Raw genomic sequence first — 21,098 nt, forward strand, 5'->3', positions numbered from 1 at the left:
TTTTAAATTTTGGTGGGGTTTTTCAACAGTAGTCTTGGTGCCCAGTGCGGAATGGTGTCGTAGTTTTCAGGCACAGAGAGTGATGGGCATGTCCGAGCTCCTGGCGAGGCAACTGGCCTTACAGTAAGTACCACACATTTAAACCATCAGATCTCATGAGAACTCCCTCACTAGCACAAGAACAGCATGGGGGACACTGCCTCCATGATCCAATCTTCTCCAGCCAGGTCCCATGTGGGGATTACAATTTGAGATTAAATTTGGATGGGGACACAGAGACAAACCATATTATTCTGGCCTGGCCCATCCCAATCTCATGTCATTCTCACATTTCAAAACACAATGATGCATTCCCAACTGTCCCTGAAATTCTGAACTCATTCCAGCATTAATGAAAATGTCAAAGTCTGAAGTCTCATCAGAGACAAAGCAAGTCCCTTCTACCTATGTACCTGTAAAATGAAAAGCAAGTTGATTACTTTCAATATACAATGGGGTTACAGGCATTGGGTAAATGCTTCCATTCCAAATGGGAGAAAGTGGCCAAAACAAAGTGGCTACAGACCCCATGCAAGTCTGAAATCCAGCGGGGCAATTATTACACATAAAGCTCCAGAATAGTCTCCCTTGACTCCATGTCTCACTCCAGGGAATGCTGATGCAAAAGGTAGTCTCACAAGACATTGAGAAGTTCTACCCCTGTGGCTCTGGAGGGTACAGGCTATGTGGCTGCCTTCACGAGCTGGTGATGAAAGCCTGAGATTTTTCCTGGTGCTTGATACAAGCTGTCAGTTGATCTCTCATTCTGGGGTCTGGAGGGCAGTAGCCCTCTTCTCACAGCTTCACTATGCAGTACCCCAGTGGGTATTCTTTGTGGGACCTCCAACGCCACATTTTCCCTCTGTATTGCCCTAGGAGTGTTTCTCCATAAGGGCTCAATCCCTGCAGCAGACTACTGTCTGGACACTCAGGCATTTCCATACAACCACTGAAATCTAGGCCAAGGCTCCCAGAGCTCAACTCTTGTCCTTTGTGTATCAGCAGGCCCAACACCACGTGGAAGCTGCCAAAATTTGGGGCTTGCACTCTCTAAAGCAATGGCTCAAGCTGTACCTTGGCCCCTTTCAGCCATGGCTGTAGCTGAAGTGTCTGAGACAAGGGACACCATGTCCCCAGGCTCCATAGAGCCTGGCCCACAAAACCATTTTGCCCTCCTAGGCCTCCAGGCCTATGACGAGAGGGGCTCCTGTAAAGATGCTTGAAAGGTCCTGGGGACAGTTCCCCATTGTCTTGGCTATTAACATTCGCCTTCTCTTTACTTATGCAAATTTCTGCAGCTGGTGGATTAAATTTCTACTGTAAGTTTTTCAAACTTTTATGCTCTGCTTTCCTTTTAAGCATAAGTTCCAATTTCAGACCATTTCTTTGTGAATGTCTATGACTATGCTTTCAGAAAAAACAGGTTATATCTTGAATGCTTTGCCGCTTAGAAATTTCGTCTGCCAGATACCCTCAATTATCTCTCTCAAGTTCAAACAGCTACAAAACTCTAAGGCAGGGGCAAAATGCTGCCAGTCATCATGCTAAAGCATAGTAAGAGTGACCTTTACTCTAGTTCCTAATATGTTCTTCATCTCCATCTGTGACCACCTCAGCCTAGACTTCATTGTCCATATCACAACCAACATTTTGATCAAATCTATTCAACAAGGCTCTAGGAACTTCCAGACTTTTCCACATCTTTCTTTCTTTCCTTCTTTCTTTCTTTCTTTCTTTTCTTCCTTCCTTCCTTCCTTCCTTCCTTCCTTCCTTCCTTCCTTCCTTCCTTTCTTTCTTTCTTTCTTTCTTTCTTTCTTTCTTTCTTTCTTTCTTTCTTTCTTTCTTCTTTCTTTCTTTCTCTTTCTTTCTTTCTTTCATTGAATTTTAGGTTTTGGGATACATGTGAAGAACATGCAAGATTGTTGCATAGGTACACATGTGGCAGTGTGATTTGCTGCATTCCTACATTGAGATACCATCTCACACCAGTAGAATGGTGATCATTAAAAAATCTAGAGACAACAGATGCTGGAGAGGATGTGGAGAAATAGGAACACTTTTACACCGTTGGTGGGAGTGTAAATTAGTTCAACCATTGTGGAAGACAGTGTGGCGATTCCTCAAGGACCTAGAAATAGAAATTCCATTTGACCCAGAAATCCCATTACTGGGTATGCATCCAAAGGATTATAAATCATTCTATTATAAGGACACGTGCACATGAAAGTTCATTGCAGCACTGTTTACAATAGCGAAGACCTGGAACCAATCCACATCTTTCTGACTTCTTCTGAGTTCTCCAGACTCTTCCAACCTCTGCCTATTACTCAGGTCTAAAGTAGCTTTCACGTATTCATGTATCTTCATAGCAATGTCCCACTATTCAGGTTCCAATTTTCTGTATTAGTCTATTTGCACACTGCTATAAGAAACTACCTAAATCTAGGCAATTTACGAAGAAAACAGGTTTAATTACCTCACAGTTCTACTTGGTTTGTGAGGCCTCAAAAAACTTACGATCATGGCAGTAGGTGAAGGGGAAGCAAGGCACATCTTATGTGGTGGTATGAGAAAGAGAGAGAAAGCAAGGGGGGATGTGCCACACTTTTAAACCATCAGATCTCATGGGACTCACTCCCTATCACAAGAACAGCATGGATGAAATCCCCTCATGATCCATTCACCTCCCATTAGGTCCCTGCCTTAACATACATGAGGATTATAATACAAAATGTGATTTGTGTAGAGACACAGAGCCAAACCATATCAGTATACAAATGAAGATAAGTAACTGGCCATTTCCTTTTTTATTATTCAAATGTTGTGAAATATTCATTCAAATCTTCTTTCCTCCAGTATTCTTTTATTGGTTGTTTGTTTTTGCTGTGATTTGATGAAATTCTGTATGTTTTCTGCATACGAAAACCCTGTCAATTATGTGTATTTTGAATACTTCTCTCATAATAAGATATGTAGTTTCACTCTCTTGATGATCCCTTTTGATTAAAAAATAGTCTTAATTTAATGTAATTTATTCTGTTCTGCTTTTGTATTATAATTAAATTAATTTTGTGGGCTATTTTACAAAATATTGATTTACCACAAACTTGTAACAATATTTTTCTATTAGCTTCTGAAATCTTTTAATGTATTACTTTTCGTATTTAGATAAACAGTAGATGTTTAATTCGTTTTTATGTATGGTAGAGTAGTCCACCCTAACCTGCAGGGGATATATTCCAAGACCCTCATGGGATGCCTAAAATAATGGATGGTACTGAGCCCTTTATATATGATACACAAATTTCATTTTTCTTCTTCAAATATTTACAAATAGAAGATTAATTCTTACCATAGGGTTTAGCAACCTCTGTATATATTTTTTTTCTTTTCTTAAGTCAGAACTTTCACCTTTTTACTTAAAGAAAACACTTTGCATTTTCTCTTTGCAGTACTCAAATTGCCAGAATCTCTAATTTTGGATTTTTAGGCCATTATAAAATGAAAATAATGATTCCTTGAAGGTAAGCACTGTGATGTTCCATGACAGTCACCCTGACAACTGAGTCAGCTACCAAGCGACTCATGGACAGGGAGTGTCTAAATTGTAGATCCACCAGACAAAGAGATTATTCACATCCTGGGAGGAACAGCATGAGATTTCATCATGTTTCCCAGAACAGCACGCTATTTAAAATTTATGAATTGTTTATTTCTGGAAGTTTCCATTAAATTTTTTGATTGGAGGTTGGTCATGGAGATCTGAAATTCTAGAGGAGGAAGCCACACATAAGGAGGATTACTATATGAGGTAGAGATAAAGTTTCACATTTTCTTCATTTAGGTTTCTAGTTGGTCTCAACGCCATTGATTGTAAAAGCTAGTTCTTTCCTGACTGTTTCAATGGTGTTACCTGTTATAAAGTAAATGTCCATATACAAAGAATATATTTCTAAACTGTTTGTGCTATTTCATTCGTTTCAATTCTTGTGTCTATATGATGTCAAATGTATGGTAGCTTCATAATAATTCTTAATATCTCATCAGATTATTATTTCAAATTTGTTCTAGTTTAAATAATGTTTTTGTCCTCAGTTCTTTATACAAAATATATTTTTAAATCACATTACAAATTCTCTCTCTGTCTCTTTCTGTTTCTCTCGTTTTCTTTCTCTCATACGCACACATATATGCGCCACACACATGAAGCTGCTGTTATCATGATTAGATTTAATTTTTATCTAGCATTAATATAGCAATAATTTATATATTTACATAATTGAGTCTTCCAATGTAAGAACAGAGATTATCCCTTTATAAGATTAAGGATATAAATCTTAAAGTTTTCTCAATGATTATTTTGTGTGTATGTGTCTATGGATTTCTTACATTGTTACAGTTATTTGATTTTGTGTATAATGTTGTGAATGGTACCATTTAATAATTTTCACTTCCTGTTTCTTTGTTGCTCATATGTTAATAAACAATTGATGTTTGTATATCAGCTTCATAGGATGCCAAATTTCCTTGTCAATCCTAATAGTTTATCTGTTGATTTTGGGGTTTTCAAAATATGTAGTCATTTTCTTTGCAAGTAATTTCAGTTTTATTTCCTTATTCCATTTTATAACCTACAATTGCTTGTTATTTTGTGATTAGCTCAGCTAAGTTCTCCAGTATAATTTTGAGGAGAAATGGTTCTAGAGAGCATCTTGGTCTCATTCCAGATCTCAGGAGAAAGATTTTATTTTTCCATTGCTTATGTTTTCTGTAGACTTTGGCAAACAACCCTTTATTTGAATCAAATACTACTACTCTATTCCTTTTTTCTTTCTCTAAATACTTTTATGTTTGGGGTACAAGTGCAGGTTTGTTACATAGGTAAACTTGTGTCATCGACATTTGTTGTACAGATTATTGCATTCACCCAGGTATTAAGTCTAGTACTTAATAATTAGTTATTTTTTCTGATCATCTCCTTCCTTCTACCTTCCACCATCCAAGAAGCCCCAGTGTGTATTATTCTCCTCTAGGTGTTCATGAGTTCTCATCATTTAGCTCCCACTTTTAAGTGAGAACATGCAGTATTTGGTTTCCTCTTTCTGTGTTAGTTTGCTAGGGATAATGGCCTCCAGCTCCATCCAAGTTTTGTTTTGTTTTGTTTTCTGTTTTTAATCTTAAGTAAATGCTTGTTAAGCTCTATCTAATTTTTTTCATTGTTGATATAATCACATTTTGACCTTTTTTGTTGTTGTTTTTAAACTGTAGCTCCACCTTGATTTCATGGAATAAATGTAAACTGATCTTTTGGTATTATGTTTTTAAAGATATATATTATTTCACTTGTGCTGCACATACATTAATATGAGTACATTGTTTCATAATTTTAGTTTCCTGGAATAACTTTCTAGTTTTTGTCTATAAAAGTTATGTTGGCCACCAATATAAGTTGAAAAGAATACTCTATCTTTTTTCCAATGAAAGCATTAAATATTTGGAAGGATTCACCACTGGATCTGTTATGGGCTGGATTTTCTTTGAGGAAAGATTTGTGACAAATATAGGAGTATTCAAACTTTTTTATTGTGGTGAAGTACACATTACATAAAAGTTACCATTTTAAGAATTTTAAAGTTTACAATTCAGTGGCATTAAGTACATTCCCAATGTCTTTCAACAATTATCACTATCTAGGTCCAGCCATTTTAATCACCCCTCCAGAAAAAAACCCCCAAGCCCATTCAGCAGTCACTTCCCATTTGCTCCTCCCTAAGCCTCCGGCAGTCACTAATCTGCTCTTTCTTTCTATGAGTTTGACTTTTATGAATATTTTCTATGAATGATAGCATCATTATGTCAGGTATTTTTTCTAGTAGATTTAATTTAACACAGTGTTTTTCAGTATTATCTATGTTGTATCATCTATATATATATTTCATTCTTTTTGAGAGTTGAATACCATTCTAGCATATAGATACAGCACATTTGATTTATCCATTCACCAGTTGATGAACATTTGAGTTGTTTCTACCTTTTTGCTATTGTGAGTAGTGCGGCTCTTAAGTATTCAAATGCAAGTTTGTGTTTAAGCAACTGTTTTCAATTCATTTGAGCTTACCTACAAGAAGAATTGCTAGACCATACGGTAATTTTATTTTAACTCTATTGAGGAACAACCAATCTGTTTTCCAAAATGGCTGTACATTTTACATTCTCACCAGCCATGTGAGATGCTTCCAATTTTTCAATACTTACACCAACTCTTATTTTCCTTTTTGTTTTTCAATGTGTAACTGTGGTTATCTTAGTGGGTATGGAGTGGTTCTGATTTGCCTTGCTCTAAGGACTACTGAAACTGAAGAGCTTTCCATGTGCCTATTGTCCATTCATATATCTTTTGTGGAGATTGGTCTTTTTTTGGCCAAGTTTTGTAATTGGGTGTTTTTTTTATTTTGTTTTTGAGTTGTAAGAGTTTGTTGAAATTCTTGTATGTATATATTCATATAGTTTATCAAATTAATGTAGGTTTTTATTTTCTCGTACAATTTTGTTGAAATTTTTTATTAATATTTCCAAAAACTTTTTACTTATGGGGCTTTGTGTCTTTTACATGCTTTGGTGTGTTATTTTTTTTATTTTATGAGATGGGGTTTCACCATGTTGGTCAGGCTGGTCTTGAACTCCCGACATCAGGTGATCCACCCACCTTGGCCTCCAAAGTGCTCGGATTACAGGCATGAGCCACCGCACCTGACCTTGTTATATTTTTATTATTATTCACTTAACCTATTTTCTACATTTATTTGAGATTTTCTCTTTGATTAAGTGGCTGTTAAGAAAAGTAGTATTTAATTGCCTAGTTTTGAATTTTGATCTTAATTCCATTATGATTAGAGAAGATGTTTTATAAGATGTTCAATCCTTTGAATGGTGTTTTGGTCTTACAGTAAATCATATTTTCAATTTTGATATATATTCAATGTGATCTTCAATACTATACACATTCTGCAGTTGCTGAGTACACTATAAAATACATGTTAAGATATTTCTTAAATATTTTATAGTCTTGAAGTCCCTCTAAATAAATTTTTCAGTGAATGAGATTTACCTACTTCTCATTTTTCTATAATTTTATTATTTGTAAATTTAACAGTAATATTTCTAGATGTACCCAAATAAATATTTTGAATTGAACATAAGCTATATATATAGCCCGATTTACTCCCCCTCTGTCACTTCATTGTTATCAATTCTGTCAGAAGCTATTGATTTTATTACTACAGAAAGAGATGGTTAGTGAAATCTACTGTAAGTAAATGGTGGGAAGGATATTCTCTAAAGTTGGCTTTAAAGAAAGATTTCCTAAGTGGTTAAATGGCATTTTAAGTATACAGTCTACATGTGCTGAGTCTATGGAGAAAACATAAATATCTAATATTAATCGAAAATATTTTGATGACTCAAGAAATGTATTTAACTGATAGCTTGCACACCTGTTTTATCATTACTGGAGAGTAGGACTTCAAATAAACTACTCTAAATCTTTAGTTTGCACTTATTTTTTAAGACTGCTGCCAATCTTTGTCATCACACACACTCATGTGGTAATTTGGTTTGCACCTATACCTTGGTATGATATTTGCAATGGAAAGGTGTGGTAAAACAAAATAAAATAAAATAAACATCTGTGATGTCTTATATTAGATAATAAGTTATAGCATAAGAAGAATATTTTTCAATCGTAAACACTAAGTGGGTACTCATACTTTTTATTTTATTTTTAGTGACCAAGGTAGTAGCCATATGATTGTATGTGGCTTAAAACTTTTTTAGTTAAAATGGTTGTGATTATAGTATCTATAGAAAACCTTTGAATGCTCAGTCCCTCATTCATCTGTGCAATGTGGTGGATTAGAAGGAATGTTCAGGAGATTTTGGTCCTGCTTGCAGGCATTCACTCCAATAACCACCGAACCAGTGTCAGATAGCTTTTCTTTCAGGCACACATCTTGGCTAGACTATTTAATTTCCATAAGAGAAGGTCAACTCTATTCCAAGCTTGACTGTCTGTTAGTGCATTTAGGTCAGTATTTATCTGCCAGCATAGAATTGCTTTATTCCAATTACTTACCAGGGAATAGAATCTTAAATTCCCTCCTGCCCACTATCTATCCATCTAAGGCCCTTCTGACAGAAGTCTATTTGTGGTGCATTTCTCCAAGGCTAGTCTGTTTATCAGCTCCTCCACATAATCTGAAATCTGCTGTTCAACAGTTCAAACAATCACAAAAGCGAGAAATTGCATCATATCATGTTTTCTTTTTTTTTTTTTTTTTTTTGATTTCTCCCCAAACAATTACAGCAATTGAATTAGGAGTTTGTGTAAATTCATTGCTATTAAAAGAAACAGCCAAAAACTTTATTTATGATTAGAATGCAATAAGGATATTTCATTTGAAGATACTTATTTCTGGTTTTTAAATTTTATTTATTTTTTGTTGGGATTTCTCCTATTTCTCCTGAGCAAGTAGATTTGCCTTACTCTTATAGACACTGAACTTTGTTACACAGACCAGTTTGTTCACTTCTCTCTTGCATCTAGAAAGCTAAGGACTGAATTAAAGCTCATCTCTGGCAAGTGCATGACCCCCTGAAATAGATTTTTTATTTTATTTTTATTTTTTTAAGATGCGATTTCACCATGTTGGCCAGGCTGGTCTTGGACTCCTGACCTCAAGTGATCCACCCATCTCAGCCTCCCAAAGTGCTAGGATTACAGGCGTGAGCCACCGCGCCCAGCCTGAAATAGATTTTGAATAGTAACCACTATTTAATAATAATTCTATTTTGCAGCTACTGCAGCATAATTCACTAAACAAGAATCTTAAACTCCCTCATTATTTTAGTTAGAAAACAGTAGTACTTAGCCCTAAGCCATTATGTCCTGGGGTTGTCAATTTGGTAAATATGATATTTAAATATCTATAAATATGGGCTACTGATCTCAATACAATTATTTATTTCTAAAATTTCTTCACAAATCATATTCTAATCTTATCCACATCTTTGCTAGCTATAATTACATGTAATTTAGAAGTATATTTAAAGCTATTTATCAAATGTACAGCTAAATGAATAAATAAATGAATTGAATGTACATAATACCAATGAATTTACAGAGCTGCTCACACGTTCATTGTATATAGCTGTATTAAGATAGCTAAGACCTAAAAATCAGCCTATATATATAAAATTGCCAGATTGCTTGTGATCTTTTCATACAATGTTTGAAATACATAGTGTTTTATATTCCATAAAACCCAGTAAAAAATTTAGTAAAATTTTGACTAATTAGTGATACATTATTTCATAGCATTTTCCTAGATTAGGAATATCGACCTAATATCTTTTAAATATTAAATGACAAATATAAATACCTTACTTTCACAGTTCTTTTCAACTGTGAGAATCTGTGATTTTTCTATATTTCTAAAAAGCCATATAGTTATACCTGTATATGCAAATATATGTACATATATATATACATAAAGTATACTTGTGCGTGTATATACATAAACATATGTGCACATATGTACTTCAAATATTACATTTACTTCATTTTAAATGTATACATATTTTAATAAGTTTAATGCACCAGCTTCTCCTTTTATTTGAATTATAAGATATCATATTAAATGATTTTTGAATTCAATTTGTTAGCGCTCAAATCAGTAAGATTTGTTTGGTCAGACATATCACAGCATTGTAATCTTCCAGTAGCAAAGTACTGAAGACTAAACCATTGATTAATTTAGAGAGACGCTATTGACTTTTCTGATTTTCCAACTATATTATAGTCATATGATATTTAATATTTGATTTTTCGATAAATGTTTATACATGCTATATTTTCTGGCATGATTTCAATTAGTGGTAGCTTAAAGTATGATTTGTCTAAATTTTGTTCTACTTTCTGTCCACAAAGAAAAAAATTAAACTAGCATTCTTTCTCAAGTAAAATTTCAACAATCTTTCAGTAATATAGAATTATTTTTTAGATAATGTATGGTTTTAAAATCCCAGTTTCTGGTAGATTTTGTGATATTATGCAAAAGCAAAAATATTCAAGAAAATTCCTCCTTAGTAAAATATCTTTTGAATATTAATTTGGAAATATACTCTGAGCATTTTATGAAACTATCCTGGTTTAACCATTCAGTTATATAACACATGAAGAAACAACATATCGAAATTAGCAACCTTCTATGTTTAAAACCACATTTCCAGATTAAAAATAAACAATGGCTAGAAAAATGTATTCTCTACAAAGTGGAAAAACCTGTTTGGAAACAGACAGAACAGTGCGTAGTAGGAAATTTCCAATGGTCACAATATTAAAACTGCAGGAACTCCACTCTCAAAGTGTAATCTTTTGGTGAAAGGAAGTGTTCATTTAACTACTAAATTCAGTGTTTGCAACTGAGAGGGAAACGTGTTTTAAAATTTGCCATCAAGTTTTACTGGTTCTATATGTTAGATTCTTCAATTTGTTGTGTAAAAAATATACAGGTGAGATTCAAACTTGTGTTAAAGAAAATCTTAATAAAGTTATATTATCAATTTATATAAATCTCAGAAAGATAAAGAAGGTATTTTGTTGCCCTAGATAAGTTTATAAATAAACTGGTCATTTGATGATACAACAATGATAAATAAATGGATTATTAGATAGAGACAAGATACATAAATAGATTTATAACAACTCCTATTCTTGAAGATGTGAGATCAAATAATTACTCGGAAGTGAATGATTGCAAAGTAGAATTCATTTGAGAATGTCATATAATAAAGAATGTATTGTAAGGTTTTATTTATAAGAACATTCTCAGAGGAAATTTTCTATCTTAATTATCTATTTATTCTCTGGAATAAATAAAGTTCATAAAAATATGCACAAAGGCTGGGCGCAGTGGCTCATGCCTGCAATCCCAGCACTTTGGGAGGCTGAAGTGGGTGGATCATGAGGTTAGGTGATCAAGACCATCCTGGCCAAGACGGTGAAACCTTGTGTCTATTTAAAAACACAAAAATTAGCCAGGCATGGTGGCACGCACCTGTAGTGCCAGCTGCTTGGGAGGTTGAGGCAGGAGAATTGCTTGAATCCAGGAGGTAGAGGTTGCAGCGAGCGGAGATCATTCCACTGTACTCCAGTCTGGTGACAGAGCGAGACCCTGTCTCAAAAATAAATAGCTAAATAAATAAGAAAATAAAAATATGCACACAATAATAGTCCACAGAACAAATTGATGCCTATATTACACATGCACTAATATTTAAAAGTTATGAACCAAAGAAAATATTCAATTAGCACACTTGGACTGCGCAACATTCCACCCTCAAGTATGGCAGCCTCAAAAATTTAGGCACCAGATTCTTTGCTAACACTTGTCCTTCTACTCCCACTCCTGGCACTATCCTGTACCAGCAAGTGCTTCACACAAACATCTGTGAAAAACCTAAACATGATGTTCACTCTCCGTCCAATCTTCTGCATAAGTGACTTCCTTACCAGGCATTGAGTCTATGGATGCACACACATTGGAGCATAATCCACATTGCATATGATAGACCAGGGAAAAAGTCCACATGTGCCCTGGAAATTAACTTGAGATCATTTGGGAAGAAAATCTCATCGTCTAAGTACATGGTATGTAAATTAATAGGAGGAATGCAAGCTGTGTGTGCTCATATCCCCTTAGCTCTGTGGATTACCCTCTCTAAGTAGACCAGGGAAAAAGTCTGCACGTGCCTTGGAAATTAACTTTAGATCATTTGGGAAGAAAATCTCATCGTTCCAGGTAAGTGGAATGTAAATTTAAAGGGGAATACAAGCTGTGAGTATTCATATCCCCTTAGGTCTCTGGATTACCTCCTCTAAGTAGAGGGAATTGCCAGAATGGGGTATTTTGAACTACAGGATCCAATATACCTGCCGTTCTTTCCTGGGGCTAAGCCTAATACTGAAACTAAGGCGAAAAAAAATAATAATAATAATGTGTGTGTGAACAAATCAGTGTCAGCAGCATAAACAGACATGAACAGTTTAAAACTAATCATGCCAGAGATAATATTACTGAAAAACTTGCAAACTTGAAGTGCAAGTTCTAGGACAGAAAGAAAAAATAATATATCGACATATTTATTGTTCAATAGATCTCAAGGTATTTTTGATAATGGAACAATGGTACAATGAGATTAAGAAATGTTCTTTTATCCTGCTTCCTTATAAATGAGATGCAATGAAATGTAGTGAACAATGTCTGGAACAACATTCTAATAGTGGATATTATATTACATTGCATATTTTTATATTAACACTTTCAGGTTAGCTTGTAAATTAAAAAAAATCAGAATCATGCACTTTAGATGCAAAGACAACTTATTACATTATTTTATCCCATTCTCCCCCAGCAAGCCAGCCAATAGCAGTTGAATGCGGGGCAATGAACTCCACTAGAGTTCAGTGAACCTCAAAGGTCTCCAGGGACTAATGGTAATGGAGATCTCATCAAAACCCCAAATTCTCTCTTTAGGTTTGTCTCTTTCCCTAGTTCTACCGTTTTTGCAGGCATAGCCACATCAGTTCCTCCACACATGTCTAATAAGTTTCTCCTACATATTGTATAACCACCACCGTCCATAATGGTTTAGGGAAACTTAAAAGGTTGTTTAGACAGATTGTGTATATGAAAATAAATAATTTGAAGGTTCTAATTATGCTTAATATTTCTTTTTCCCCCTTGGGAGTGAAAGAATTAATGACAAAATGTACTTGATGTACTTTTTGTTTTCTTAGGCCATAAAATTTAGTTAAAACAGTATTTATGTCACTGAAATGCAAACACAAAGTGTTCCTAGTACGCTGTAGTGATTACTCTCAGACTCCAATTAGATATTCATTTAAATCTTGGTTCCATTGCTAGTAATTGTGCAACCGTACACAAGTTAATATTCCTTTATATTCTTAAACATCATTGTCTTTAAAAGATTATCTATAGGGTTATTTAATTTAGTATAGTTCTAGGGATACATGATTTCGTATTATATATAGCACTGTCCAAGGACAAGTCAGTAATGAACATTGACAAAAGCAACAATGAGATTGTTCGAATATTCTGTTCCTTCCAAACTCTCATGTTGAAAGTCATTCGCAATGTTGGATGGGGCCTACTGGGAGGTGTTTTTCATGTGGGAGGATCCCTCAATAATGGCTTAGTGCCATTCCCTTGGTGATGAGTAATTTCTCACTATTAGTTCCCAACACATCTGATTGTTTGAAAAGTCTGAGATCTCCCCTTCATCTCTCTTTTGCTACCTCTCCCACCATGTGATGTTCCGGCTCCATCTCTGCTTTCTACCATGATTGTTATCTTCTTAAATCCTCACCAGAAGCTGGACAGATGCTGGTGCAATGCTTATCTAGCCTGCAGAATCATGAGCCAAATTAACCTGTTCTCTTTATAAATTATCCAGCTTCAGGTAACTTTTTACAGCAATACATGGACTAACACAGACATGAAATTCTGGAAATGAATTCAGGACTATAAAGGGAAAAAAAGCACAATCTGCTTCAGTATTGCTCTAAAACAATGCAGGCAGTTCTGCAGGCAAATAGAATTTACACATGGATATTCAGCATTATGAGCCCATCCTGCCAATTTGCTTTTTTTTTTTTTTTATAAAGAATGATTTTGTCCTTCTGTGCACTATTGTAGTGTGTTGAATAGATGCCTCAGGTGGTATATTCAAGTCCCCAGACCTAGTGCTTGTATATGTGAACTTATTTGGAGGTAAGATCTTTGTAGATGTGATTAAGTTAAGGATCTCTAGAGATCATCTTTAACTTTGAATAGGCTCTAAATTCAGTGAAAGTATCCTAATGGGACACAGAAAAGAAGACATAGAAATATACAAACAGGAAGCCCATGGGAAGAGAAAAACAATGATTAGAATGACACATGCACAAGCCAGTAAATACTAGGAATTGCTGACGGTCATCAAGAACTAAGCATGGAACAGATATGCCCAAGGATTCTCTGGAATGAAGTAACCCTGACAACACCTTGATTTCTGGCTTTGGTCCTCCAGAACTATGAGAGAATACATTTTTGCTACTGCAAGCCACTAAGTTTGTAATAATTTGGTATGATATCCCTAGTCAATTAAGACAGCTATTCCTGTAATATTTTGGAGTCTGTATTAATTTTAAAATGTATATCATGCCCTATGTAAATATATGTATAAAGAGATATACCTATTGATATGTAGATATAAAATATAAGTGCTATATATAATTAATGCAAACTATTTTATATTAGTAATTGTTTACACATTTTATTTTTAAGAATCAGAATGATGTCTAATACACTTTAAGTTTTATTTTGTCTCTTTTTTTTTTTTTTTTTTTGAGACAGTGTTTCACAGTTGTTGCCAGGCTGGAGTGCAATGGCATGATCTTGGCTCACTACAAACTCCCCCTCTTGTGTTCAAGTGATTCTCCTGCCTCAGCCTCCTGAGTAGCTGGGACTACAGGTGCACGCCACCATGCCCAGCTAATTTTTGTATTTTTAGTAGAGACAAAGTTTCACCATATTAGCCAGGCTGGTCTCAAACTCCTGACCTCAGGTGATCCACCCGCCTCGGTCTCCCAATGTGGTGTAAGGCACTTTTATTAAATTACAGTGTAAAGATTACTGAAAACATTTTATTTTACAAAATGACCACATTTTTTTCTGAATTGTTTCTTTGAAAAGAGCATCATTTATCATGATTTAAGTCATGAAATAGCATCATCAGTCACGACCTTTGATATAAAATGTGCTAGCTGAGAAGAAGACCTTCGTTTGATGGAAGACTGGTAACGCTGGTGTTATCTTTGTATCTCCTTCTAGTCTCTCTCTTTGTCTATAATTAGGTGAAAGCACTTAAATTAGCTACTTTTGTCTGTTTCTTGAAAAAAAGCACAAAGGCAATTCAAATTCTGCTCATTGCCATCAAGCCATTAACAGGTGGAATTCTAAGAATGTGATGATCACAACAACTTTAAAAATGAAAATTCGACAATGAACTGTCTTTGTTGGTGCATAAGTAATTGCAGTTTTTGCTATTGAAAGTAATGGCAAAATGAAAATTTCTTTTATCAACCTAATAAGATAATTTAGCTACAGTCTAATCTTTAGCTATGACCTTGTTACAATAATTATAATATGGATTTCCCGAAGGAGAAAGTAATGAATTAGCTTCATGGGTAACTATAGTATCATGTTACTATTTTCAAGCCAAGGATGTAGATATAAGAATTTCAGTTCAGTATTATTTTTTCATGAAAACAAATTACCTGGTTCAAATGCTAAACCTATCACTAAAAACATAACTTCATTATGAAAATTACCAGAATCAACTATGTGTATTGTAAAGGATTTTTTCCCAAGTGTTCTTAGATTACATTGTGCTTACATTTATTTCCTGATTTTCTCTATTTGCCCACTGAAAGATGAACAAAGATGTGCCTTTAACTGTACACAACTATTTGTAGATGTATCTGGGATGGTAAAAACAAACAAACAAAAAATGTGTAACTGGAATTACCCGAACTCAGTGTGAAACTTCTCTTCTGCTAATAGGTAAAAAAAATTATAGTATGTACAGACCAGGAACAGCACATGTACATTAGAGAATATGTCAATAATATACTAGGTAAAATAAGCTATAAAGTGTAGAAACTTAGTGTAGCAGCTCGGCTTTCTCCTTTTGATTTTCTTGTTTCATACCTCTGTTAGGCATGAGTCATGGCAGAGATATTTTGGAATTTTAAGTAAGTAGATGCTGAGATGAGATGGGTGAATAGTTCCAATGTATCTTCCATGATGAAAATAACTCTCTAGTCATATGGAGAAGGATGCTTAAATGTGACCACTATTGAGAATCCAAACCACTCTAAGCATCAACAATATAGCATGGATAGAATAAAATATCTTTGGTTAATTTGCCCCTTTTGAAAGGTAGAAGAAGTCTGACCCAGATTTAGTAAAGACAAGTTGCCAGGGTATCCGTTCAAATAGAAGTTTTCAACTCATTGTGGTCCTACATTTACACTCTTGAAAGGCTTCAGGGATAACAGTGAACCACAGGAAGTGTGCTTCCTCACAGCTGGCAAGGACAGGTCTGAAAGAACTCATGCTGTCCCCATCGCAGCCCACTAGATTGTGTCTGCCAGCTTGGTGTAATTTGGTCATTTAGCATTGATTTCATTCTGTCAGGGAGAAACCAATCGGGAGTGATTCTTAAACTGTCTCACCTCTAAAACAGACACTGAGCCTGAAATAAGTCCAATGTTCACGTTCTTTTGCTTTGAAAAGGTGGAAAATGGTCGTAAGAAATAATAGCAATTGCTTTTTCAGTCAATTGGAGGAAATAGCCCCAACTAAAATTCTGAAACCTTTGAGGTTAGGTTACACAAAATAATAGATTCATTAAAATATTTTTAGCTGGAGCAGTTTCAGCTTAACCATTGTTATGTTTCACTTTTCTCATGTTACTTCGAGGGTGAGTCATATATGTGAGCTGTAATGCCATTTTAACCTCTTTTAAAGTGCTCAGTTATGAATGCCAGGCTACACTGTTAAAAATCTTGCACATGTGCTAAACACTGATCTTATATTCTGAGGCAACAATCAACTTTAACTCAGTCAGTGTAGTTACATCATGTGAAATTAATTCCAGAGTGTGTCTGTTAAAGGTTTATTAATTTCGTTTAAGCATTTTTACAAAGTAATCATAATTTTAACTGAGGCCAAAAAGTATGGACACTTTTAAAAATAGTTGTTTCTTGTTCAGATTGCATCTGGACCCTAGGAGAAATAAATGCAAAATTGATTTCTGCCAATTATAGAAGTGTAAGTTATTTGGGATATTGTAGCTATTCCAGTAAATAACTTGAGCTGTGCTTCCTAAGCAGAGCTTTGTCCTGACTGTGCAAGAGGATAATATTCTCTTTCTATTAACAGGTTGCTGACATCTTTTACAGCCACCTGGGGACCCCAAGATACCTCTGACAATTATGTCCTAGGATCTCGCTATTAAGTTTACAGCTGAGAATGATATGGAGATGCAATCCCAACAGAGAAGAAAACACCTTTGCAAATGGTTAAACTGACAAAAACTAGAAGACAGTTTAAAAAAAAAAAAAAAGAAAAGAGAAATGCTCTAGCGCCTCAGAAAGAAGAGTTCTAAAATTTTAAAAGCAGATAATCTACATCAAACACTTATTTTCTTCTTAGAAGCTGATGTAAGTGAGTGGAATCCTGTAGGTCCTGGAAATAACACCTTCGTTTGAATGAAAAGGATCATAAAACGTACTTTGTATGGATATTTTGAGGATTAAAACTTTTGGCTCATAGAAAATGTTGATATATTGAAGATACATAATAAATATATGTGTATGTTTATGTATATATAATATTTGTATGTATTATATTTATATATTTATTATATTACATTATTTTTCAAAATACATTGTATTTATATAACATACATGTTTGCATATTATAAATGTGTATATATGTTTTCATTTTAAATAAATGACCATCTAAACTCTAAGGAGCTCTCCTCATTTTTTTAATACAATATCTTTTTTGGCCTTACTGTAATGTCATCTTAAACTGATTTAAAGTGCTCTGAGAAAACATTACGAATATTGGTATGAGGTCCTTGATTTTCTAAGAATGATTCCTCAAATTTAAGAAACTGAGAAACATAGTCTTTAAATGGCATTAATCAACACTTCTATTTTTTGAAAAGGAAGTAGGTAATGGCTTTTCTTTCTATATAATTTTCAGCTTTTTTGGATATTTGTTTTAAAATGCAAATTTGTAATTCAGGGCTTTGAATGTTTATTTTAGACTGCTTTTTTTATTTCCAGTCTTCTGTGCTTATGAACTAAAATGTATTCAAGCCTACTAAAATTAAACAATTGATTAAATACATATTTTGATTAAGATATTTCACCATTAAGAGTTTGTTCTTTATTTGATATCATTAAAGATACCTATATATGAGATAAAGAGAAGTTGAGGACATTAAAAGAAGGCTTCAGGGGGTTAATATAAGAGTTGGAACTATTCTTAAATATTAACCAACAAAAACATTGATATGGTTTGGCTGTGTTTCCCCCAAAATCTCATCTTGAATTGTTCCCATAGGCCTTATGTGTCATATGAGAGACCCAGTGGGAGGTAATTAATCATGGGGTAAGTTACTACCATGCTGCTGTTCTAGTGATAGTGAGTTCTCCCGAGATCTGATGGTTTCCTAACAGATTCTTTCCCCTTTACTTAGCACTTCTTTCTGCCATCTTGTGAAGAAGGGCATGTTTGCTTCCCTTTGGCTATGATTGTAGGTTTGCTGAGGCCTCCCCAGCCATGTGGAACTGTGAGTCAATTAAACCTCTTTCCTTTATAAATTACCTCTTCTCAGGTATGTCTTTATTAGCAGCAAGAGGACAGAGTAATATAAACATCAATGACAGATGTGAATGTTCCGTAAGATTCTGCTGAACAAATAATCTTTCAGTTGGTGGGAGTCATTGAGTCTATTTCTAATTTAGTCCCCTTCTTAAGGGTATATGCTACAAAACACATCATCCAACAATTTAGGATATAAAACAATAGCTATTTCAGCATGCTCGTAATTTTATAGGGCAGGAATTAAGGCAGGGCATGGTAGAGACAGCTCTTGTTTATGAGCATGCGTTCCCAGCTAGGCATCTATAATGGCTGGAAATGCTTGTGATAGCTTGACAGACAAGCCTAGGGTCTTGAATCTTAGTGTTACCTGGATATTCAGTTTCTCTTTCTGAACAGTGTGCTGGGGCTAGGATGTCCAAGATGAGTTGACTTATATGGCTGGCAGCTAGGATAAGATGCCTGGAACTGATGAGTCTCTGCAGGTATCTCTCTGTCTTCAAGGTCATTGTATGTATGACTTTGTGGCTACCTTGGATTTCCTCACAGCACAGTGGTCATGTTAGCAACTGATGTGATATCTTTGTTCTTGTCTTCTTAATTTAAAAAAATTTAATCAAGAGACACACGGCAAAAGAAATACAGTATAGTATAATTTATTGCAAAAGAAAAAGAATATTTGGAAAGTTAAGTACACAACAGACAGTACACCCTGAGAGAGATATCTCAGGACAGACTACTTGTAAGAGTGAGACAGCATTGATTGTTGTTGGAGAAACCCCCTTTATGGGAGTTTTATAATACTATTCATAAGGAGGTGGAGAGAGGTGTTAACTAGGAGTCATTTTCTGAATGGTCTTCTGCGTGCACATGCACAGTAACTGTACATGCTGGTTTACATATTCCATATCTCATTAGCATCTTAAATTTCTAGCCAGGGGTGTTTTTTTGTTGTTGTTTTTTTTGTTTTGTTTTGTTTTGTTCTTACTATTATAATGAACAAGGGGTCAGTTTGAGGACAGTAAGATTAAAATGCACATGTTTTCTAGAAGGGAAAGTCCCTACTGATGATAGGTTTGTTTGAGTGAGCTCAATTACAGTGTGAATGCTAAGGCTTGTCATGTGGGGGCTATGCTCACCAAGGTCACTGCATCCCGAGGACATGGTAATTTCCTTGACTACCTATCTTGCCTCAGTCCAACTGATCAGACTACCTTTATGGAATCTGGGGATTAACTAAAATATCTAGTTGTTTTACATTGTCTTTTTATGTTCAGAAGTGAGAAGATATTAAGGCATTTTGTTAAAAATCGGGAGATTAGAAAGGAGATAACCATTAATCTGGAACACGATAAACACCAGATTTCCTTTCCTTTGTCATTTAGAAACCCATTAGAATTTTTATTTCCTTTTTATTTGGCTGAGAAGAGGATGTTTAAATGCCTGAATTCAATTCTTCTTTTTATAGGGATAGCATAAAAAAGTGTGAGAGGTGTTATTGATCTTTACACAGACTTTCAAATCGCATCACCCTGTGTCAGTTCATGTCTTTTGGGAGTTAGGTAAGATGGGATGAGACAAATAAGAGACTTAATAGAGCATATTCCCTTAAAGGATAAAAGGGGAACAAGTAGGAGTAATTAGGGAGGGGCTATGAAAGGTGAAAGGCAAGGAAGGATTAAATAGAAAGAGCCTCAGATCACAGAGAAGATTTGAAGTCTTGGGCAGACAATTATGTAAATTCCAAGGTAAAGGTGTGTTAGAGGAATACCACATTGGGCAGGAATGAATTGTTCTATTTCTAGGTCTCTTCGCTGTGTTCATTTAAGGGCTGAGAGGATCCCTGGAAAGTGTGGTGTGTCGCGAACACTGGTGAATTCAAGGTTTGGCAACTGAACATTGTGAATTAGCTGAGAAATGTTTAACATCACTAATCACCAGAGAAATCTAATCTCTCTTTAAGCAGTCTCATTGCCATTGTTTGAAAACTTTTATTTAGTAAAAACTTGCCTCCTTATAATCTGTTTTATTCTACCTCTCAAGGATTACCCGAAGACATTTTCTTTTTCTTTTTCTTTTTTTTTTTTTTGCCATGATCACTGTTTCTCTTGAAAGACATATACATGGTGTGTTCCTCGGGGTCTGATCACACAATCAACACAACTAAGAAAGGATTAGATTAAGGAATTCATTATAGAGGTAAGGTCTTTCACATTTATTAATAAACCTAAGTTTGCTGTGTTTGCCTCTAACATTGAACTTGAAGTTGATACAAATTAGCTGGAACAATTGGGAAACAAACATTGAGCATGAAATTTGTGAGAACAAAGACAACTGGTAATCATCTCTGTCCCGCTTTGCCTCCAAACTCAATGATTCAGGTGTCCTGCAGAATAAACACGTGTTATTTATCAAAGAGCTACACACACTTATACGGGACTTTGAAAAGCTGAAGGAGGAGATCTGCCCAGAAAAGAAACTAAACTGTGTGTCCTGTGACTGGGAGGTAAACTAGCATGCCAGTAACAATGCAAGTGA

Source organism: Sapajus apella, unplaced genomic scaffold (genome assembly GCF_009761245.1).
Source record: "Sapajus apella isolate SASKATOON/1434 unplaced genomic scaffold, GSC_monkey_1.0 scaffold11, whole genome shotgun sequence".
In the NCBI taxonomy this organism is placed as follows: Eukaryota; Metazoa; Chordata; class Mammalia; order Primates; family Cebidae; genus Sapajus; species Sapajus apella.